At 31.8% G+C, this 23,766-nt stretch overlaps 1 long non-coding RNA gene across 1 annotated transcript; it reads right to left on the reverse strand.

The window, feature by feature from the left end:
- Positions 1-11,063: 11,063 nt before the first annotated feature.
- On the reverse strand, positions 11,064-13,851 carry LOC116403242. Its single transcript, XR_004215898.1, has 2 exons — positions 12,512-13,851; positions 11,064-12,446 (listed from the first exon to the last, which is right to left on the reverse strand). It is a non-coding gene; the product is annotated as an uncharacterized LOC116403242 (long non-coding RNA).
- Between the last annotated feature and the right edge of the window lie 9,915 nt (positions 13,852-23,766).

Below are 23,766 nucleotides of genomic sequence, written 5' to 3' on the forward strand. Positions count from 1 at the left end.
ATGCTTCAAATATCCTTGGAAGATTTTTAGCCACAACAAATCAAACATTGGATCTGACAAGTGGTTTAATAAATGCCAGCAAACTGTCTTGTTGATCTGTGAGTATTTCTCATAATCGACTGTGGATACTTGCTTCACTTGGTCAACAACAACGACAGGAGGACCTATGGATGATTCTGGATCAGAAGTAGGTGTTAGAATGATTTTACTAAGGATCAGACAGTGGATCGGTGGTAAGAACATAATCGACTTCCAGTTGCTCGAAGAAGATCAATAATTTTTTGGACCATTGGCTATAATTTGTTCCATCAAGCGGTTCGAGTTTAGATAGATCCGGTAGAACTTTGTTGGAGATCTTGATCAACATTGTGCTAATTGCTTTTAGAATGTTAAGAATGAATGTTGTAATGTTGAATAAAGTTCAATTATTGTGTCATGACGAACCATTGTCCTAAAAGTAATTAGAGCGGACCATGGTGCTAATCGTGTTATCGATTGCTCTGTAAGGTTAATATGACTTCCTTATTCTAACGTGCACTCACCGAAACAAGGAATAGAAACAAATAAATATTGCTAAAAAGAAATTCGAAACTTGTGAAAAATGAAGATGGACAGAAGAATGAAAGAGATGATTTGGAAGAGAGAATTTTTTTTTGTTACTAAGAAATGTTGTGAAGCCAAGTATTTATAGTGGAAAGCCCAAAGTGATAAGCCTAAAATGAAGACAGACACTCCTCCATGGCTCATATGTAGCCCAAACGAAGAAGTTGTTGATGTTGAAGAATAAACCAATGATCATGCTGAAAAATGGCCCCAAACTGTTGGCATGAAATAATGGGCTTAGGCTCACAATCATTTCCAACAGAAATTATTACTCATACTTTCCTCCATTGGATTCCCTATTAGTCGCCATCTTCTTCTTCACCTTAACACTAGATAATTGTATTGAAAGAATGGTTAAATGGTGGTGATTAGAGATTCTCCTCCTAATGATGAGTTCTCCATTTTTCTACCTTCAAAACACAAGAATCTACAACCTCCATCCATTGAAGATGACGAATGGAGAAGACCAATTTCATTTCAATTTAATTAGCCATTGTTGTTTAGGTCCTTCCCAATTATATTCATCCTTCTCATCTTTCTCATTTTCACATGACTAGACTTCACACCCACATTCACTAAACTCATCTATTTCTCAAATAATTTGAAAGTGACGTCACACAATCCATAGTGCCCAAGGTTTATTTAGAATATTGGTAAAGAAATTTTTAAATAGTATTTCCATAATAATATGCAAAATACATTTGAAAAAATATAATATCTAATTTGTAAACAAATCTAAAACAAGTTACGTAATATATTAGAAAATTGTCAGAAATAGTAATTTTGACAAAATATTTACCATAACAAAATTTCAGTTTCTATCAATAATAAACATTGATAGACACTGATATGCTTATGTCAGTAACATTGATAGACAGTGATAAAAGTCTATCGATTTCTATCATTGATAGAATCCAAAATTTTATGCTATAGGTTGTAAATATTTTAATTTATTTTGCTACTTTTAAAAATGCTCTGAATATATTTTCAATTTTTAAAGAAAGAATAAAGAAAATTTTAATATAATCCGAGACCGTAAATTTATTAAATTAGTTACAATGTATTTATAATTCTTAAGGGCATTTTAGAATTATAAAAAACAAAAATTAGGTCTAATCAAACTTTTGTTATAAATATTAATAACTTTTGGTTTTGTCAAATATTAAAAACAAACCTCAAATGTTTTATATATAGGGGTGGTTAAAAAGTATAACAATTTGACAAAATATTTATATTGTATATAATAATTTTAAAAATAGAAAAAAATTACAGGGCTTCAATGGAAAATACAAAAAATGCCCCAACCAACATGCGATTAGTTGACCACTCGCACGAGTAATTTTTCTTATACGATCATGATACGTGTGTATACACGATCGCGTACCAAACTTAAACGATCTTGGCTGTTTAATTCAAGATCGTTTAAGTTTGGTACACAATAGTATACCCAAATTTAAACAATCATGAACCAGTATCTCATCAATTATTTTTCAAGATCATGTACCAAATGAATATCCTAACGCTTTGTTTTCAAGATTGTGTACCAAATAATATCTTTTATATTTAGTACACGATCTTGTACATTTTTTTTATATTTCGTACACAAATGTTTAGATTTGGCTACACGATCGTGTACCCAAATCTAAACCATCGTGTACCAATATCCCAACAAATATTTTAAGATATTTTATATTTGATTCAAATCTTGTACCGAATGTTGTTTAGATTTAGCTACACAATTGTTTAGCTAAATCTAAACGACCGTGTACCAGTATCCCAACGATTTAAAATCGTGTAGCAAGATCTTTTATATTTGGTACACGATCTTAAACCAAATAGAAAAAAATAATACAAGATTTATGATCGATTGAAAACAAAAATCATGATTTCAAAAAAAATAAAAAATAAAAATTGTAGAAGAAGAAGAGAAGAAAGAAGATGAAAAGAAAAAAATAAAAACACCAAGATTTAATGGGCATATACACATGTTTGGTGATTAATATGCATAAACAACACCAAATAGAAAAACATTAAATCCAATTGTGTTACACGAACCGAGTCTAATGTAACGAAAACAATATTATTTGTGGAATACCAATTTCAAATAACCTAAACCACCAGCTCGTGAGTACAATGCCTTTGATTAAAACATTGGTAAATTTCTAATTTGATTAACAAAATGTAATCATGATTAGCCATTTTGTTTGAATGTGTAAAAATATCTTTCATATTGACGAGGCAAAAATTCTTGTCTCTCATCATCATCTGCTTTTCTTTTGAACAAATAAAGCTTATAATTGAAGTGGGAAATCAATGGGAGGTTATATTTTTAATCATGATTAGCAATTATTTATAAATGTATTCTTTTTATATATTTTCTATCTTTTCTATCAAAACTAACTTTCCAATATTAATCAAAGAGTTGGAATAAAAGCTCACAATTGTTTCATTCCATTTTTATCACATATACTTTGAAATAATTCATCCCTATTTTTTACTAAGAGACTCTATGTTTTACCCATTTGATCTTATATACTATTGGATCATATATGCATAATGTTATTAAGATAAGACACCAAACTTTATCCATATATATCTATATATATTATAGATCTTTTAAATTACTATTTAAACAAAATCTACGCATGTTGACAATATACTATTCAAGTTACATAAATTAGTATTAGAACTTTAGTTTATTGAAATAAATAAATAAATAACACTTTAATTATATACTATTTCCTTATAAAATTACATACTACGTGTTTATTGCCATAAATAGGGACCAAAATTTTCACCTCATACTACAAGAAAAATAAAATCTTCCGACGGACAAAAGCATTGTTAGAAGATAGTGCGTCCATAGATATTAGAACTCACAACATCTTTAAAACTTCCATGGATTTGCAAAATCGCAAATTTTTTTCTAACCCTAATATTTTCCCAAGTCGGTGAAACCCTTTCGAGCTCAAACTCTAGATTTGCTTTGTCATCGCTCCTCATCGTCTGACGTTGCCTCTCCATATTTTGTCGCCCCCTCACCATCTAATGTCACCTTTCCTACTGGTCATTCACCTCATCGTCTCTGTCATCGTTGTTCCACCCCACCATCTTTCTTCTCCATTCCTCATCATTTTCCCTCTTCATTCTATAGATCTTCACCTTCAAAACCTATTCATTTATTGTTCAACTTTAGTTTAAGGTTGTAAATGACTTTAAATTGTTGTTTGATTTTATTTATTTATTTTTTTATGTTGATAGAGTTGAATCTATTGTTTTTTTGTGGCAACTTATGTTGGATTTAAATTTAATGTTCTCACTATGAGTATTCTTGTTGTTGTTATTTACTTTTTGTCTGGGTAAAACATGAAGGTTCGGTGTTTAAGTTTATGTTGATAAGTATAGTATGCTTCTTTGTTATGCGTTAATATGTACAACACATGGCATTCGGAAAGTGAAACCCTTTTCTTGTTTTGTTTCTCTCTTTTTCTCTTGGTTTTTCCATTTAAGCAAGTGCTCAAAACTCATTTGATTCATATTGTTTACCGCAATTTCTTTGTAGCATATGATGATATTGCAATAAGAGGTGTGGTTTTGGAGTTTGTGAAGAAGCTGTATGGGGTGTGTGTTGTTCTTTTGTTACATACTTATTTATATGTAATCTCTAGTTTGGGATGTAATATTTCTAATACGTAAAATGCATCTCAAATGAAGATAACCTACAATTGATTTCTGCTATATTCTCTAACATTCTATGCCTTCAACGATTAACATAATTTTTGCTATTTCTTTCTAGCATAGGATGATTTTTGCTATTTTCTAACATTCAATCATCCACTTGATCATTTTATTACATCCTTCTTCATGACAAACACTGGAAACAAAAAAATAAAGAACAATAATTAAAAAAAAAGCATAAAGCTATAATGTATAAAATTAAACATTTGAAAACACTTGCATTCGTATATTCATATATATGTTTAAATTTCTTAATCCAAACATCCATCAAATTGATTAATAATAATGATGTGGTGACTCAAAATTCATTAGAGTTTTCTTATAAAAGAAATAAATTGAATGTGAAATTACATGGCATAAAATTAAAATTAAAATTAAAGAAAGATGTAAGAATGTGGGGATAAAAAAAACAAAAGAAGAATGATAGATATATGAAGTAGTTTGACCAACAAAAGAAAAAGTTAGAAATGAAAATTCTTTAGGCTAATGATGTTGTGTGTACTCATCAAGACAATGCCTCATCTAAAGGATTTTATCCTTTTTGCTTATTGCTTCTCCAACTTATTATATAAATTAAAAGGTTAATTTATCTCTATACAATCAAACAAAAAATATTTATGTCTTTATAACAAAAAAAAAAAGAAAAATGATGAATTTCGTATAACTTGAATTAATTTTTTCATAAATTTCACATTTGTCCTTCCATAATTTATCCATTTCCTCCTCTAGAATTTATTCATTTTTCGTTATCTCTCATCTTTTGGGTCGTGTTTTTCATAAAGTCAATGTTTTCTCTTTATTCCTTTTCTATTATCAAGTATTGTGTCCCTTTTATTTTATTATTCTTTTTTTATTATCAAGTATTATACCAAGATCGTTCATACTAGGTACAATGGTACAACATCGTTTAGGAGAAAAACATGATAATTTAGAAAAACTTGAAAGCGAATATTAAATTGAATTTTAAGTGTGTAGAGCGAATATTAAATTGAACTTTTAAGTGGGTAGATTTAGTTTTTCAACCTTTTTTAGAAACTAAACGTTTCAAAGGTTAAAGGTTTCAAACTTTTTTTTATCAATCATTATTAAATTGAAAATTTAATCTAATAGGTGTTAGACAAGTTTTTTTTTTTTTTTTTGTTATTTTGAATATAGTAGATCTGCAATAGAAAATTTAAAAAGTTGAGAGAAGCTCTTACAAAATTAAGGAAACGTTGGCGCGTAAATTTGGAATCAAATGTCTGAATAAATACATGTGGGCTTATTTGATGGAGTTCTGATACCTGAGTATTATAAATGTCTGTGTTTGGAGTGCATAATTTGAAAATCTGGATTTTCTTATACTTGTGTTTAGGATGCTGATTTTGAATTTCTGACTTTAGTTAATTTGTTTTCTTTTTTTTTTATTAATTGTACGTTCTAAATTTATTTTTGTATCAAAATTTTAATTGGTTTTTTTTTTCTTTTTAATATTTTGTACCTCTAATTCAATTTCTTTACTCTATTGATTTTAATGACAAGAATGTAAAATCGAAAATTTTTAATATCAGACAACAACAATTTTGATAACATTTGCATTAACATGAGTGGTATTAACATGAGTGATTTAAGTAGGAATATTAATAATTCACAAAATATAACAAATTATGTAATCGTGTGTAGTTTATGAAAGTTCTAGTTAAACAACGTTAAAAATTGTCTAATATGTTTCAAAATAAGTATAACCAAAAGGGTCATGCAAAAGTGAAAGTGAAATAGAGTTACATTTAGCCATAGTTATGGTTGTCTTTCTATGACACACATGCAAAATATTTTAAACCACTTTATTCAAAAGATGTCTAAATAAAATTGATTTTTTTTAAAAAAAATTATTAAGTCAATCCAAATAAGTTTTAAGTCTTCTAGATAAATTAACTAAAGAAAAAAATAAAAAATGTTATTAAACTAAAAATAAGCCACGGTATATATGTGATATATACTTACAATTTTCACTATAATACCAATATATTAATATTTGATTTATACTAGCAAATAGGTCATCAATTTTCACACAAAAATATAACAAATTAATAAACAAAATCTCCTAAAACGAATGAAAAATTAATTTTAAATAAAGAATAGAAAATATATCATTAAAAAAATGAAATAATAATAATATTATAAAACAAACTCCAAAAGAAAAGAAAATAGAATAATAAAAAAATGTGTATTTAAAAGAATATTATTGTGATTAAATCAAAGATATATATGGAATGACTCGGAAAAAAAAGTTTTTCAAAAATTCATTTTTATTAATTTTTTAATGTTTGCAACATTTTTATTAATTTTTCAAGGTTAGCAGCAGTTGCAAAAGTGATGGTCGAAAATTCGCCAATTGAGTTTGTCAGAAAGGACACCTAGTGGTCGATCGACAATGGTCACTAGGGTGGTTTTTGGAGTTGGTCGATAAATTTTCTAAATTGAATTAGAAAAAAAATGTAATCAATGAGTTTGAATAGTGTTTACTATTCAATCCCATGGAAAATAGTGTAGGAAGCCTTGGCGAAGGCAGTCGTTGATGAATGGTGAAGACGATCAACGGTCGCCAGTTTTAAGACTATTGTTTGGTCGCCAACCATCATGGCAATCAGCCGTCAAGGATTATGGCTATTGATTATTGACGATCACTATGATCGCTTGTTAATGGCATGAGATCGATAATTAATGATAACGATTAGTTGTAGTCGATTAAGATGTTCACTCTACGACAGTAACGTTCAAAGTTGTAGGTCACAAGCAATTAATATGACTGGTCACGGACCATCAAGACGATTGATAATCAATGGTCAAGACGATCTGAAACTAAAGATTAAAATGATCGATTGTAGTAACCATCGATTGATCATGATCGAACATCATGGTTGATCGTGAAGTTGGCTAACAATTGTTGCCAACGATCATTGATAAGATGTTAAAGTGAAAATTTTTCTAAAATATGAAATTCAATAATAATTTTTTTTAAAAAAAAAACATATTCCCAAACCCATGAAATTTTATTCCAAGGGGACAAACATGGGTTTGGCTTCAAATGCCAAACCAATGCCAAATCCCCTAATTCCAATCGCATGGGCCAAACACCCCCTAAAAGTTTAGAAAGTTTATTAGATATTTAATTAATAAATTGTACGAAAGAGAAAGAGAGAATATGGTTGAGATATTTTTTTTTTGACATGATTCATTTAAACATAAACCATCTAACTTTTTATATTTATAACGAATTATTTAAATATTTCAACTTATAAAGTACAATTATATTATTATTCTATTTGTACTCCAAGTGAGCTTAGTTTTGGAAATTAACATCAACTTAGCTTCCCTACTAAAAATGGGAGGCTCCATATGTGCCCATCCCTACAACATATTGTACTGAAAAACGATTATGCCATTTTATATTTGGTATCACACCTTAAAATAAGGTTAATTTTAGTTTAATAATTGTACATGGAAAGGGGGTTTTAGTATCCAACCATCAATCCTTAATTGCTTTTATCAACTAAACTAAACTATAATATTTAATGTTTAACATATAATTTGAAATTAGGTACATATAATTCAAGCTTCAATAAACAATTAAAGAAGTAACTAATGACAAAAAAAGTAAACACAATTTAGTGTTTAAGACAATTTTCACCTTCTTTGAAAGTTCTTTTTCTCTTTTCTAAAAAGAACAGTACGTTAGAGCATCAGACTAGAAGCAACATTCTACTCAACACAAATTAAATAAAAAGATGATAAAGAAATTAAACAAGGGTATTACCCCCACCCCACCAAAAGCACACCTCATTGTCACGCCCCAAAATTGGCCGCCAATTTTTTGAAGTTAGGCTCCTTAGCATAACTTAAGAGGAGCCTAAGAAGTCCTACACAGTCCAAAAGCCCAAGGGTAAAGCATAAGGCCACACCAAGGCCATGACACCTCAATGAGCATACAAATGCATGTTATATGCGTGAGGTCCTGACAACGCATGGATGCACGCATGAGAGAGACAGATAGGCACTTGATCGTATGGCATAGGTAGGCACGCACGACATTCACACACACACAAGGCTCAGATGGATGTGTGCTCATGGGCACGCCTAGAAGGACTGGGAGATCTCTGGAAATCTCTAGAAGACTCGAGATAGAAGCATGACGATGTGTCGATCACACGCGAGGGAGACAGAACCCACGAAAAGCTTTGTGCGCTCGACATATCCTTTCAGACATGTCCAAAAGCCTCTAGAACCTCTCAAAACACTCGAGAAGCTCTGTATGTCGGTAAAACAATGTCATGACAATCCGATAAGCCTCCAGAATGATGTTGCCGACCTTGTGAGACGGTTTAGGTGTATAATGTTGGTGTAGAACCTCTATAAATACCCCAAAGGGGTCTGATTAGTAATCATTATTGGAAATTCTCAATAAAGCTCTTCTATACTCATTCACTCAAACTCTTTTAGCACTTTGCCTACGTTTTCTTCCTTCTCTCAAGTCCCTTTTAATTCTAGCAAGTTTCAAAACCTCCAAAGCTTAACTTGGTGCTTCTCCACATCTTTGTAGAATGTTGGTTAGGTTCAAAGAATAATCATGTGACATCATGCTCTTCCAAGGAAAAGGAAGGCACATGGCTAGGAATCGAAAAAAGAAGACAATAATTTGACTAGTGCATTCATAGCTTTATTACACATCCTTGGGCGTTTAGAGTAACAGACAAAAAGAAACTCCAAAGAGTTAGCCAAAGACAACATTATCCATAACATTCAATCTTCAAAAGATCACAATCTAGATCCAACAAAAGCAACAATAAGTTTAGCAAAATCAAACTCCACAGTCAGCAAGGAAGGCATTGACACTTGGTATTAAGGCAGCCCATTGAACTATTACAATGTGTAAAATTGTCTTTTTTGTTATACAACTTTGTTAATTAGTTTTTCAATCAAAACAATTTCTTGATTCTCTTCCTATTATATAATGGAAAGCTCCTTTCATCAATACATCATAGAAAACCATTTGTATCATTTCTTTTCTTCTTCATCTTCCCTTCTTAAATTATCTTTTAGTTGCGTTTATATGGTATCACATACCACAGCCAGAAATGGATTTCACTACTGTATCACCTTTGTAGACACGTTTTCTCGTCATACCTGGATCTACTTCCTCCAATCCAAATCGGAAGCCATAAAAGCCTTTTTAGAATTCAAAAACCAAGCTGAAAACTAACTCAATACCAAAATCAAATCTCTACAAACTAATAGAGGAGGTGAATATCGTTCATTCACTCCTACTTTAAAAGCCAATGCCATAATTCACCAGTCACATGTTCATACACTTAGCTTTAGGTCCTTAAGCTTTGGTTAATTGGCTTATTTTCCTTAACTTAAACTATTGTCATACTTGTTGATTTTATGGAATTAATCTATATTTCATTCATTATTTAGTAGAGATACAAGCCTATATATAACCATAGAGAAATACACTTAAGGAAATAATATCAAATAATATCTCCATAATAATATCACCTAAGAATAATCTAATTATATTAATAATATTTTAGGCAATAAAACAACTTAACACAAGAGAAGTAACTAAAGCTTGAACTTTTATGGAATAAATCATGAGTTCTAAAATCAATTACAACATTTAACCAAATATAAAAACACTACACTTGAGCAATTAACTAAAATGCATGGTAGCTCTTCTCGTGCGTAGCAACTACTTAATCATTATCTACTTGGCCTTAATGCCTTGAACCTGAAAATGAAAACTTAAAAACATAAGGCAAAAGACTTAGTGAGGTTTTAAGCAATCCTTTTTGAGAAATATCTCTCATAAAAATTATTTTTCACATCAAATCACTTTAACATAACATTTCAAATCGCTGAAATATACTTTTCACATAACCACACATTAGTCAAGTCATTCCATTCGCCAAGAACCTTAATCATTCTCTACGCAAAGACTCATCATCCTATGTTTAAACTCTTGAGATGACCTTTTCATCATCAACATCCGAGAATATTCTAATCTATTCCTTGTTGCTCAAGTCGAGATCCAATGCACATCTTTTATACATCATCCTGACTCACATTTCACCATGCACATCTTTTATACATTACTGCCTTTACCGTGTATGTGCACATAAGATTTAGCTCAATAATAGGAAGAAGACCAATGATTTAATCACCATTTCACAATCATTTGCATCATTTTAAACGCGCTTTAAAACATAGCATAAGCTTTTCAAATAAATTTCTTTAGAAACATTTAAATTGAAATCATTATTCAATCAATAATGTGTTTAATGAAAACCTTTCAAACATATGTAATACTTTTGAAGAAAATACTCACACAACTTAGAAATCCAAAATCCAAATGCTTATCATCTTCTTTTTTTTGTTGTAGCTATTTTGGCAACACTTCAACTCTTTAATTTTTCTCTTCAAACTTTTAGAGTAACAATACTAAATAATCTGGCTTGTTCCCCTATTTATACAAGTCCTAAAAAGCTTAGTCATCATGTCACACCCTGTCGCAAAGGTCATTTCTTGCAACCAAGTGGAGGTGTGCCGCCTAAACCCTTATCGTGTACTTTTAGAGAGGTAATGAGTTAAACGTCTAGTAAGCCGAACAAATTATCTCTTTTCACGCAGCTTAAACACCTTACTTTCCTTTACACAAGGAAGCAAAAAACAACAACTGAAAATTGTTACTAATGTATCCTTGATACTGCATTCTCTTTTACTTTTATCCATTTATGCGAAAGACAAAGATAATACAGCAGAATGAATACAAAACTTCTCTTTATTAACTTAACACTTTTACATGAATAAAGATTAAATTTCTCCTAACAACGAGACCTATCATAAAGTTAGGACCTCATTGTGTATCATAGCTTTTTCAACTATGACGTCTAGCTTGCTCACCTCATCGTGTAACAATGCACCTTAGGCTTTCTCGCCACCCAATGCTGTGAAGGCTCCAGTTCTTCCATTACCTCGGATGTCCAATGACCCATCCCAAAGACAGCACTTAGGGCTTCCTTTTCCTGACTCAATCATTTGGCTCTCTCACCAACTCCTTTGCTGGATCTTACCAACTATGATGTTGTGCTCACCTTTCCTTGGAACTGAATCTTCTACGTTAAGGAGCAATCCGCTTACCAACCGGCTCCTTAGACTTAAGATAAGATGACATGAAGAACATGCCACATAAGACCACAAAACAACTCTGTTTTTCCTCCTTAACTTGGCTACATAGCCTCATGACTAACCTTCGCATGACCTTAATACCGAACAACCTGGGGAGGGAAAAACTTAAAACATAAGTCAAAGACTTAGTGAGTGAGAGTTCTAGAAATTCCTTTTTTTGGAAATACAAAGAAGTCACGTAAGGCACTTTCTAGTTTATAAACACAAGCTTTCAACGCTTCTTTTCGCACATCACAGAAGTCACACATCTTGAATCCTCCCTTTGCCAAAATTACTGGGATTCACTCTCACTAGCATCTTGCATTCAGGCTACTGTGATGTTCACTCCATCTACATCACTCAAGAATTTTTTGGATTCCTTTCCATTTACACCAGACGTCAACACAACACCAGCATATATTATGTGCACACCACCTAATAATAGCACGAAAATCAAGAATCAAACCAATGGTTTGCTTACACAAGCATCATGAATGTTTGATAAATTTTTGCATGCCCACCCCAATCACAAAACCAAAAGGGTGATGATCCAACCAATATCGCCCCACCCACTTTTCACACATTAGGAAGCATCCACATTTTATTTACATCCAAGACTAGGAGGCTCCCAAGAAGTGTGAATCGATCAACTTTTTTTTACTAAAAGTTGCAATATGGAAGAGCAAGAACTAGAAAATTCAAAGAGCGCTCTTCTATTAATGTTGCATGCTTACTCCATACAGATGCTCAAAGGTGGGATACTTTTTTACTCATTTACAGTCCATCGGTTTCTACTCAATTGAACTCCACACCAAATGATAATGACCTTCTCAATCTTCTCTGAGGTTAAGATTTCCACCATTGTCCAATTTCATAGAAATAGAGGGTTTCCCTTGTCCCTGCAAATAAAAGGTGGACATAAGTATGAAAAAAAATGAAGACCAAATCTTCCTAAAAAACTTACAATTCCACATAATATCCATAACAATCTCCTCAAAATTCCTACAAAAACAACAAAAAGAGTCAACTCATTAGTAATTTCTCTCTTCCATAAATTTAACTTAGAAGGGATTATGCCTTTTAACAATCTGCACATAGATTTTAGCTTTAGGAAGCGTCTTATTACTCTAAAACACCTTCCAACTCTCCCTTTGAAAATTTTCATTGGACGGGGAAGCTTCTTTGATGTCACTTGATTTAGAAGCAAGATGATAGACACTCTTCACCAAAAAAATTCCTTTCGAGTTCAGGCACTAGAAAATTTCGTCTTTAGAATTATGCAACCACGTGAAATATTGAGGATAGAGATCACAACCAATTCCACAAAGACGCACCGACGTAACATCTCTTCATTCCAACACCCATACATCAATATAGATAAGACACAAAAATCTCTTCCCCTCAAGATCATAGGCATACACGGACCGATTTGCCCAACCCTTCTTAAGAGATCCAATTATCTTCATCGATGATGATTTTTCTACCATCGATGATTTTTCATCATCTTGGGTTGAAAATCGGACCTTGAAGAGAGAAAATAAGAAGGAGAGAAGAGTATTTGAATGAAGAGAACCTTCTTACTCTCTCTCCTATGTCTTACATTGAACCCAAGATATAGAAGAGAGAATAAGAAGTCTTGGGTTTGAAGCTCTCCTAGAGTACAAATCAATAATATTTCAATAAATATTTTTGAAAGTAGATTATTTTGCGAAATATTTTGTAAACTAATAATATTTATTTACGGGTAACAAAAAAGGAAAGAGAAAAAGAGGTGGAAGGAGAGGGAAAGAAAAGGATGTTTTTATGTGAATGATAATTAAATTTTGGTTGAAATAAGTTAATGATATTATATGGCGCATTTGATGGCCTTCTTCTCCTTTCTATTCTCTTTATAAAAGGTAGTGCAAAAGACATCATTATTTCAATTAAGAACTCAAATTTATATATCTGACTTTCACCCTCTCTCTCTCTTTCTTTTCTTTAATTTAGTGGTCCAATAATCCTCTATATGTCTCTCTTTAAGAACGAAAGAAAATGGCAGAAATTTTCTTTTATTAGCTCCAAGAAAAATCCACAAGAATTCTTCTCTTTCTCCCAAAATCAGTATAATAATATACAGTTCTAAAAACTCCAAAGTTAATAATGACAAAGAGCCATTAATCATCAGCTGCCCACACATTCAAAATGGCTCTTCATCTCAGCAGAGATTGCAGGACTGCTACTGCCCCCAACAATAACTCTTTCCTTTATTTTTTTTTTTTAACTTCTTTGCCCTTTTAGTGCTTTTTTTCTTTCTTTTATATATATTGTTTCTATTACTTTTTCTATTTCTAAAAGAAATTGTCTTTACCAATTTAATTTAAATTATACAAGAAACGAAGAAAAAGTATAATATTATTCTTCAAATATACCTTAGAAACGTTTTGTTTCTTTTTCTTTTTTTGTTTTTTAATGATAAACTTGATGTATGCATGTAGTGTGTAGTTGATCATAGTATTCTTTCAATAACCTTTTAGGTTGAAAGTTGTTTGCTTAGTCAACAAGCTAGAGAAGTTGATTATGGCTAAACCTAAACCAAAAATCCAACACACTGTATGTGCAACTAAACCACAGAGTAAAGGTTTGTGATCTCCTTTTCCTTTAGGAAACTAAAAGTTTTAAAGTTAATCCTTCAGAAAAGAAAACTTTTAACCATCTTTACTTGTGTATTTAAACATATTATTAAAAAAAACTGCGTTTTGAAAACTGGAACCACTAAATACACGTACCCTAGAAACTTTTGAGATTGAAAAAGGTTTTCACAAGATGGGATACATTTATTGAACAAAACTAAATGGAGTTTTATTTAGGTTGGACTTCATTGGTTTGGGCAAACCAAAGTTATGCTATAATTTGACATTAAATTAGAGAAATTTGAAAGTTTAGTAGAATAAAATTAAAAAAGAAAAGAAAAGAAAAGAAAAGAAAGAAACATAGTGAGAGATACAAAATCAAATCGTAAGATCTAAGAATACTCAATTAAACTCACCACATTCCCACACCCACCGACCATATAATTTTGCATTTCTAGGAAAAATAAAAATTAATAAAGCTTTCTAACTTTTTGCTTTTTTTTTTCCTTCCTCTTTGCCTTAGGGTCCACGAAAGTATATATTTAGACTACTTCTAAATTTTGTCCTAAAAAAGAAATAAAGACATATTTATTATATTTATTTTTCTAAACAGTAATTATCTTTTTCTTTCGTTTTCTTCTTTTAATCTGTCTTTGAGTTGTTTTAAGGGTTTTTCCAAAGTTAGGAACATAAAAGGGCTCTGAAATCAGTAACCAAAGAACTTTCCAACAACACACCCAGTAACCCATTTTTGTATTTTTTTTTTTCTCCTTCACCAAATCCTATGCATTTTGGACTCACTCTTCATTGATTTTACACAACAAGTGAAAAATAAATTCTTTTTTTTTTTTTTTTTTTTGAGTGAGAGAGAAAGAAAGATGCAAACGTTGGAGTGAAAACAGAAATCCCATTAACCCAAAAACTTCTTCTTTTTCTTTGTTGCAAAGAAAAAAAAAATGAAATTGAAGAACATTTCAGAGCTCATAAGTTTGTTTCTTCTTCTTATTCTTTTCCTTCTTCCCTTAAATATTGAAAGAATAATACCCACCTCCGCTATCGCTGCCGACGCGGATGCCGATTCCAATGTCCCCACCACTACCACCGTCTTCCGCCCCAAAGACCACCACCATGACGGTCGCGCCGCCGTGTTTGGTGCTCAGAAGAGAAGAGTCTACACTGGCCCAAATCCTCTTCATAACAGATAAGTAATTGAAGAAGAGGAAAAAAAAGAAAAATAATTAAAATTTCTTCCTTCTTCATATATTCTTTTTTTATTTTTCTAGCAATATATATATATTTTTTTGGGTTGAAAGTGAAATATTTTTCTTCTTCTTGTTCTTCTTGGTTGTATTCTCTGATAGAAAAGAGAAGGACTATTGTTAATTATTATATGTTGAAGTTATAATCCTCCCTATATATATATATGTAAATGAGATTTTGTTTAGCAAAAAGTATATATATATATATAGTTTTCTGTTTGTAAATAAAAAGATTGAAATCAATGAATTGGTTTGGTTTGGTTTTTTTTTCTTTATTTTATTTTTAAAATTGTTCCTCCTTTGGGGGTTTACATAGACAGATGAAATGTTGATTCTTCTTCTCTCATTAGGGTTTTAATTTTCCAAGAGAAATTCTCCTGGAAATTTAGATTTTTTTATTTATTTCTTTTTTTCCAACTGAGAAAATTTGATTAACTGAGTGCATTATAAATATGAATTTTTTCTTTTTTGGTTAGGGGATTAATTATAAAACAATGCTACACTTTTTTTTTTTTTTTTTGAAAATGTAAGAGTAGTTTAATTTTGAGAATTCCTAAAAGACCATTTTCCCCATCTTTGTTAATTTCTTTGTAAAGAATAATTGCTAAAGGACCCACTTCTTCTATCTTATAATATTTTTTCACCCTCCACCATCTCATGTCCACCTCTCTCAGAAAACAAAAACTAAACCACACACATATATATAGATATATTTAGTGATTTATGCAAAATCTCATAGTTATCAAATTAATTTCATTTATTTGTTTTCTTGTTTTTAAATAAAGTGAAATAAATCACAGTCTATTAGTATTAATAGATACTGAATAATAGTTCGAACAGGATTTTTCATTTAAAATAAAATTTCTTTCCAAATAAAAGTAAGTTTTTTTATGAATTTAATTATAACCAAATGATTTGAAATGAATATATAATTAACTTGTAATATAATAACACTCTTTATTAATCCTATGCCTAAATCTCTGTTCTTTCTTCTTTGGAGGGAAAATACAAATCAAGAGTAGAAATATTAGTACTATATCTATATTAGATCTATAGTTTAATTAGAGAAAATATTAGAAATGGAAAAATGTTTGAGAATATTTAAATATAGTAAAATTTTAGATTTTATCATTATTGAAACGGCGACCGATAAACTTGGATATTTTTTAAAATGATTAATTTAATTATTAGATATATAATTGTTCTCTTTTTATATGTATATAAATCATCATTGGATTGAAAATATTAAATTAACCCAAACAATAATTTTAGGGTAATATACCTAATAATACAAAATATTGAAAATGATATTAAAAAGAAGAAGAAAGAATAGAAAGTGTTTTTCATTGAAATGATTAATTGTGTACACAAAGAAAATAAGAAGGGTGCTCAAGGCATTGTGTGTTGGAGGTGGTGATTGAAATTTGAATGGGTTTTTCTTTTTCTTTTTTCTTATCTCTTTTACTATAATTATTTTTTATTTGAAATAAATGAGTAGGAAAAAACAATGATGATAAATTGGAAAGTTAGCTAAAGAGTGAGAATGGGAAATTACTTTGTTTTTGTTCTATTTTTTCATCTTTTTCAACTTTTCCTTTTGCTATTTGACCATTTGATGGGTTTTTTTCTCTTTTTTTTTTTTTGTCTCTTTCCTTTGCATATCTCACCATGCCTTCATCTTCAGGTTTCAGTATCACATTCTCACTGAGAACGAATTAAAATGAGACAATTTATGTTTAAATATGATTTGGGTCTCTAGCTATAAGGGTGTATTAAGAAATTGATTCGACTCAATTACCAATTGGTTTCCTTAAACGAAAATAAAGATTGAATTGTTTTTTCTTCTAAATGAATATCCCTGCCTTGAAAAAAAAGGTACCAAGATCGATTGAAAAAAGTCATCGTATCTAAATTAAATTAATCGAAATAAAGAGCAAAGTTTAATTTGAACAAAATTTACTTATATATATATAAGATGTTCAAACAACGTTAACATTGGTTGGGGTCACAGAACTAAGTATAAGCTAACCAATTGCTCAAGTTTCTTACAATGTACTAAAAAATAATGAAAATAATAACTTGTCGTGCAAATCAAAAGTATTTTTTGTTATCAACATGTTAGATAAAAATAATTTTTCGTAGAAACTAAAATATGTGAAGATCACTAGAAGTTTGAAAATCAAACTATTAAACCAATACCAAGCTCAAACTTTTATTGATAACAATAGGCAATATAAATACCCAAGGAGCTTACACATAAGTGGGGAAAAGTTCAGGAGAACTGTCAATCAGATGATAACAGTGTAAATGAGGAAGATGATAGTGCCTTACCAATTTCGAATGAGTGAGAATGGACATCAACTTGATATACGTTGCCTTTTGTTACATGATCCCTTACGAAAAAACATTCCAACTCTATGTGTTTCATTCTTTCGTGAAAGGTTGTATTAGAGGCAATATGAATGGCAACAGTACTATCACAAAGTACGAAAGAGGTCGATGGACAGTGATGTGTAAGTCTTTAAGCAATTGAATGAACCATAAAACTTCACCAACAGTGGCTGCTAACGCTCTATAATCGGCTTCAGCTGAGGATTTTAACATGATTGTTTGCTTCTTTGATTTCCATTAGACTAAGGAATCGCCAAGAAATATATAGAAACCAACAGTAGATTTGCGAGTGTCAAGGCAGAAAGCCCAATTTGCATCATTGAAAGCACGTAATTGAAAAGATTTAGAGGTCTTTAAGAAAAGATCTTGTTCCAGTGTTCCTTTAAGGTATTCGAGAAAGGTTTGGGCTGCTGTTAAATGTGATTGCCTTGAATAAGCTACATACTGGCTGAGTTTGTGGACAACAAACTTGATGTCTGGTCGACTAACAATTAGATATAGTAGTCTTCCAACAATTCTTTGATAAGCAAATGGATCATCAAGTAATTTCCATCTTCATATATTATCTTTAGTGAAGGATCCATGAGTAAAGTTGTTGGTTTATAGGCCAAAAAACCACTATCTTCAAGTAATTGAAGTGTGTAATAAAAAGTCCATCAGATGAACGAGCCAATTTTATAACTAAAAAGTATTTTAAACAGACAATATCTTTTAGTTTGAACAAAGAGTTCAAGTGTTGTTTTAGGTTGGAGATGACAATAGAAGAAGCACCGGTTATTACTATGTCATTAACATATACTAGTAGTGTTATTAGTTAAATTTGGACCATGAGAAACCAAGAGAAAAAAGAGCATGTAAAAACTTATTGAACCATTACCAATAAGCTTGTTTAAGTCTATATATTGACTTGTGAAATCAACAAACCAAACATTCTTCCTTATTAGCAACTTTTCCATGTTTGTATCTCAATATGGTAGATCCATACAAACTTCTTCAACAAGATCACCATGTAGGAATGCGTTGTTGACATCGAGTTGTATCGGCTCCCATTTCATTGATATAGCCAATGTTAGTAGGACTTTCATTGTCACAGATTTGGCTATAGGGAGAAAAGGTCTCTACATAATCAAGCCCTTCTTGTTGAGGGTATCCTTTGGCCACAAGTCTTGCTTTGTATCTTTCAATGGAACCATTAGCTTTGTGCTTGATTTTGTACACCCATTTGCACCCTATGGAATTTTGAGTAAGGGGAAAGGGAACAACAACCCAAGTCTCATTTGTTTGCAAGGCTTTAATTCATCTGTCACACATCGATCTCACCATTCTTTAAAGGGGACAACTTGATAACTGGTGATAATCGAAGGGAGGGTCTTACAAAGCATTTATCAGATGTAGAATTTCAATCTAGAAGAAAAAATGGACTATGTTTTCGACGTGAGGAGAAGTATTATGTTGGGCATAGATGTAAAGTAGAAGCGGAATGCGAAGAACAAATTATTGAAGTAGAAGCTGTGGAGAATCTGAATATTGAACTTTCCATCAATTCATTTGTAGGATTGACAAATCTAGGGACTATGAAGGTAAAAGGGAAAGTGAAGGAGGAAGACGTATTGGTATTGATAGATTATGGAGCTACTCAAAATTTTATTTCTGAGAAGTTGGTAACAGATTTGAATTTTCCCATAAAAGCAACTATTAATTATGTAGTTATTTTGAGATTTGGAATAGCTATTAAAGGAAAAGGTGTATGTGGGAAGATTGAAGTACTAATTGGGGAATGAAAGCTAGTTGATAGTTTCTTACCATTGGAACTTGGAGGTATGGTTGTTATCCTCATAATACAGTGGTTACATTCTCTAGGAGTAACTGAGGTGGATTGGAACAACTTGATTTTGACATTTCAGCATGAGGTTAAGAAAGTCATTATTAAAGGAGATCCAAGCCTCACAAAAACAAGAGCTAGTTTGAAGAGTATGATAATATCTTGAGGAGCAGATGAATAGGGATTTTTGGTAGAGTGTTGGCCCTTGGAGTGTGGTTTGACTATAGAAGAAATATATGATGATGAAGTTCAACTTATTATTGATAATTGCATTCCACCCTTGTTGGAAAGGTTCTCTGTTGTTTTCGAGTGCCAGAAACATTACCACAAAAAATAGGGATCATATCCATTTAAAGAAGGGAACAAATCCACTTAATGTATGACCTTACCATTATACACATCTACAGAAGGAGGAGATAGAACGTCTAGTTAATGAAATGTTAGGATTAGGAATTATTAGACCGAGTACCAGCTCTTATTTCAGTTTGATGTTATTGGTTAGAAAGAAGGATGAAAACTGGAGATTCTGTGTAGATTATCAAGCGCTGAATAATGTGAGTATTCATGATAAATTTCTCAAACCAGTAATTGAAAAGTTGAATGGAGCCAATGTTTTCACTAAGATAGATATCAAATCCAAATACCATCAGATTCAAATGTGGAAAAAATAGCTTTTCGAACTCATGAAGGATATTATGAGTTTTTAGTCATCCATTTGGGTTGACTAATGTCCCGTCTACTTTTCAGGCATTGATGAATAACATTTTCATACCTTATATAAGAAGATTTGTGCTTGTTTTCTTCAATGACATACTAGTTTACAGCAAAAGTCTTGAGGAACATTTACAACACTTGGAATTGGTGTTGAAAATTCTTAGAGAAAATGCATTGTATGTGAATTTGGGAAAATGCAACTTTGCTAAGGCAAGAATAGGCTATTTGAGACATATTATTTCAGACAAAGGTGTAGAAGTTGATCCAAAAAAGATAAGAACTATTAGAGAATGGCCAACTCCAACTTGTGTTCGAGAAGTAAGAGGGTTTTTGGGGTTAACGTGTTATTGTCGAAGGTTCGTGCAGGGATATGGGAGCATTTAGGACCTTTAACTCAGTTATTGAAAGCTGGAGGGTTTAGATGGAATGAAGGAAGCGCATGCATCTTTTGAGAAATTGAAACTATCAATGATGACTTTATCGGTACTTGTTATGCCTGATTTTAATTTGTCTTTTGAGATAGAGACAAATGCATATGGGTATGTGTGAGAGTAGTGCTAAATCAAGCTAAGAAACCAGTAGCTTATTTCAGTAGAACATTGTGTATGAGAGATCATGCATGACCAATTTATGAGAGGGAGTTAATAGTTTTTGTCTTTGTTGTCCAAAGATGACGCCTTGTATTTGTTGGGAAGGAAGTTCTTAGTGAAAACTGATCAAAGGTCCTTAAAAATTTTACTTGAACAATGGATCATACAGTCACAGTATCATAAATGGATAGCTAAACTTTTAGGGTATTCTTTCGATGTGGTATAAAAGCCAGGGTTGGAAAGTAAGACAGTTGATGCTCTATCTCTGCTACCTCCTATAGTTCACATTGCAACCATATTTCAGCACCAACATTGATTGATTTGATCGTTATACAAGAAGAGGTTGAGAAAAATCCTAAATTTAAGGAAATTAAAAAGATTGTTGAGTAGCATACAAATGAAATTCCCTATTTTATAATGCACCATGGTGTTTTGCAATTTAAAGGCAGGTTAGTAATTTCAAAGACTTTCTCTTTATTACCAACAATTTTGCACACTTATCATGATTTGGTTTTTGGAGGGTATTCTGGCTTCTTAAAGACCTATAAAAGAATCATAGAAGAATAATATTGGGATGGAATGAAGAATGATATAAAAAAGTATTGTGAAGAATGTTTGATTTGTCAAAACAAAAAAACTTTAGCCTTGTCCCCAGTAGGGCTGTTAATGCCTTTGGAAATACCTTATACAATATGGAATGATATATTTATGAACTTCATAGATATATTACCTAAAGCTGCCTGATATGATGTTATATTTGTAGTTGTGGATAGGTTGAGTAAATATGCTCATTTCTTAGCATCGAAGCATCCTTATACTGCCAAATCAGTAGTTGAAGTTTTTGTGAAGGAGGTGGTGAGACTACATGGATATCATAGATTGATTGTATCTAATCGAGATAGAGTCTTTGTTAGTAACTTCTGGAATGAGTTACTCAGATTGGCTTGCACCAAATTACTTCGAAGTTTTGCTTATCACCTGCAAACAAATGGCCAAATCGAAGTAGTAAATAGAAGGTTGGAAGCATATCTCAGGTGTTTTTGTGGAGAGCGGCCAAGGGAGTGGATTCACTGGTTGCATTAGGCAAAGTATTGGTATAACACCGTATACCACAGTTCGATTGGGGTGACACCATTCCAAGTTGTATATGAAAGGTTACCTCTCCCGTTGATTCATTATGGTGATATGGGCACATTGATTTCTACATTGAATCAACAACTTAAAGATGAATACATTGCTTTAGGGGCCTTGAAGGAACACCTTCGAATAGCACAAGAAAAGATGAAGACAGAAGCTGATTTGAAGCGAAGGGAAGTGGAGTTTCAAGTGGGTCAAATGGTTTTTCTAAAGCTTAAACCATACAGACAGAATTCTTTGAGGAAGAATCATAATGAAAAGCTTCCTCCAAAATATTTCGGGCCTTATAAAGTTCTTGAGAAAATTGGTTTTATCGCCTATAAGTTAGATTTACCAAGTATGGTTGTTATACATCTGGTTTTTCATGTTTCACAGTTGAAGAAGGTAGTAGGTGACCATATGCAAGTCCAACAGATTGCACCATTTATGAATGAAAACCATGAATGGTTGACGCAACCAGAAGAAGTGTTTGGTTATAGAAAGAATTTTGCAACCAAGGAATGGGTGGTATTGATCAGTTGGAAGGGTTTACCTCCGCACGAAACAACACGGGTGGATTACAATGATTTTCAGCATCAATTTCCAGTTTTTCATCTTAAGAACAAGGTGGATTTGGAGGAGAGTAGTGTCAGACCCCATTGCTATTTACTTATAATAAAAGAAAGAAGGATAATAGGCCACGTGAGATTGAAGACCAGAAGATAGAAAACATAAATGAGAGAGAGAAAAATCATTTGAGTGGGCCCAGCAAAAGTTATTTTGACAAGGAAAGTTAAAAGACATTTTGGAAGAGGAGAAAAGGGTGGTTAGTAAGAAAGAAAGTGGATTGCACTACTCCTTCAGAGAGAGTGGAAGTAGAGGGTCAGGTTCTATCATTCTTTGTTTTTCTTGTTTGTTTATATTTTCTTTGTTGTGAGTTTTTGGTTAGTTTCGGGGTTGTTTGAAGTTTATTTGAATTCGGATAGGTGTAGTTGTTTTGCATTTGTTTTTGAATTTCCAGTTTGGGTCGTATTGATTCTTATCTTGAGGGTCAATAGACTAGCTTTTATTATAATTTCTATTGCAAAATATTAATATATAGGAACACTATATCAGTGTTCTATCACATACCCAATTTGAAAGTGTTTCACAAGATCTTTGACTCCATCACGGGTACATTTTCCACAAGAGCAAGTGGGGCAATAGGATTCAAGTTCATTCCATAGAGCCTTGATTTTGGCATAGTAGGTAGTGACTTAATCATGATCTTGAACAACTGTGGTTAATTCTCGTTGAATCTGATAAACTCGTAGATGATTCTTACACTTGTAGTGTTCTTGTAAATCGAGCCAAATTTCTCTAGGAGAATCTAAGAAATTTACATACGTTGCAATTTCTTTCGAAAGTGTGTTTAAGATCCATGAGGTTATGACACCGTTGTAGATGATCTAGGAGTGGTGTAGTTCTCTGTAGGGTTGAGTGATTGTTTTGTCAACAAATCCAAGCTTATTCTTCATTGTGAGACCAATAATATTTGTTTGGCTCGGATATGTGTAATTTATCTTGGTGAAAGGATTCAACATAAGAATGAGGCTTGTGTTGTGAGAGTGGTGAAGAAAGTACGGATTTGTATAGTGTTCAATAGCATATCGAAGAGAAGACAATGAAGTTGATGGTGAGCTCATCAGTGGTTGAGGCGAAAGCAGTTGTTCGTC

The sequence above is a fragment of the Cucumis sativus genome, chromosome 4 (genome assembly GCF_000004075.3).
Source record: "Cucumis sativus cultivar 9930 chromosome 4, Cucumber_9930_V3, whole genome shotgun sequence".
Classification (NCBI taxonomy): domain Eukaryota; kingdom Viridiplantae; phylum Streptophyta; class Magnoliopsida; order Cucurbitales; family Cucurbitaceae; genus Cucumis; species Cucumis sativus.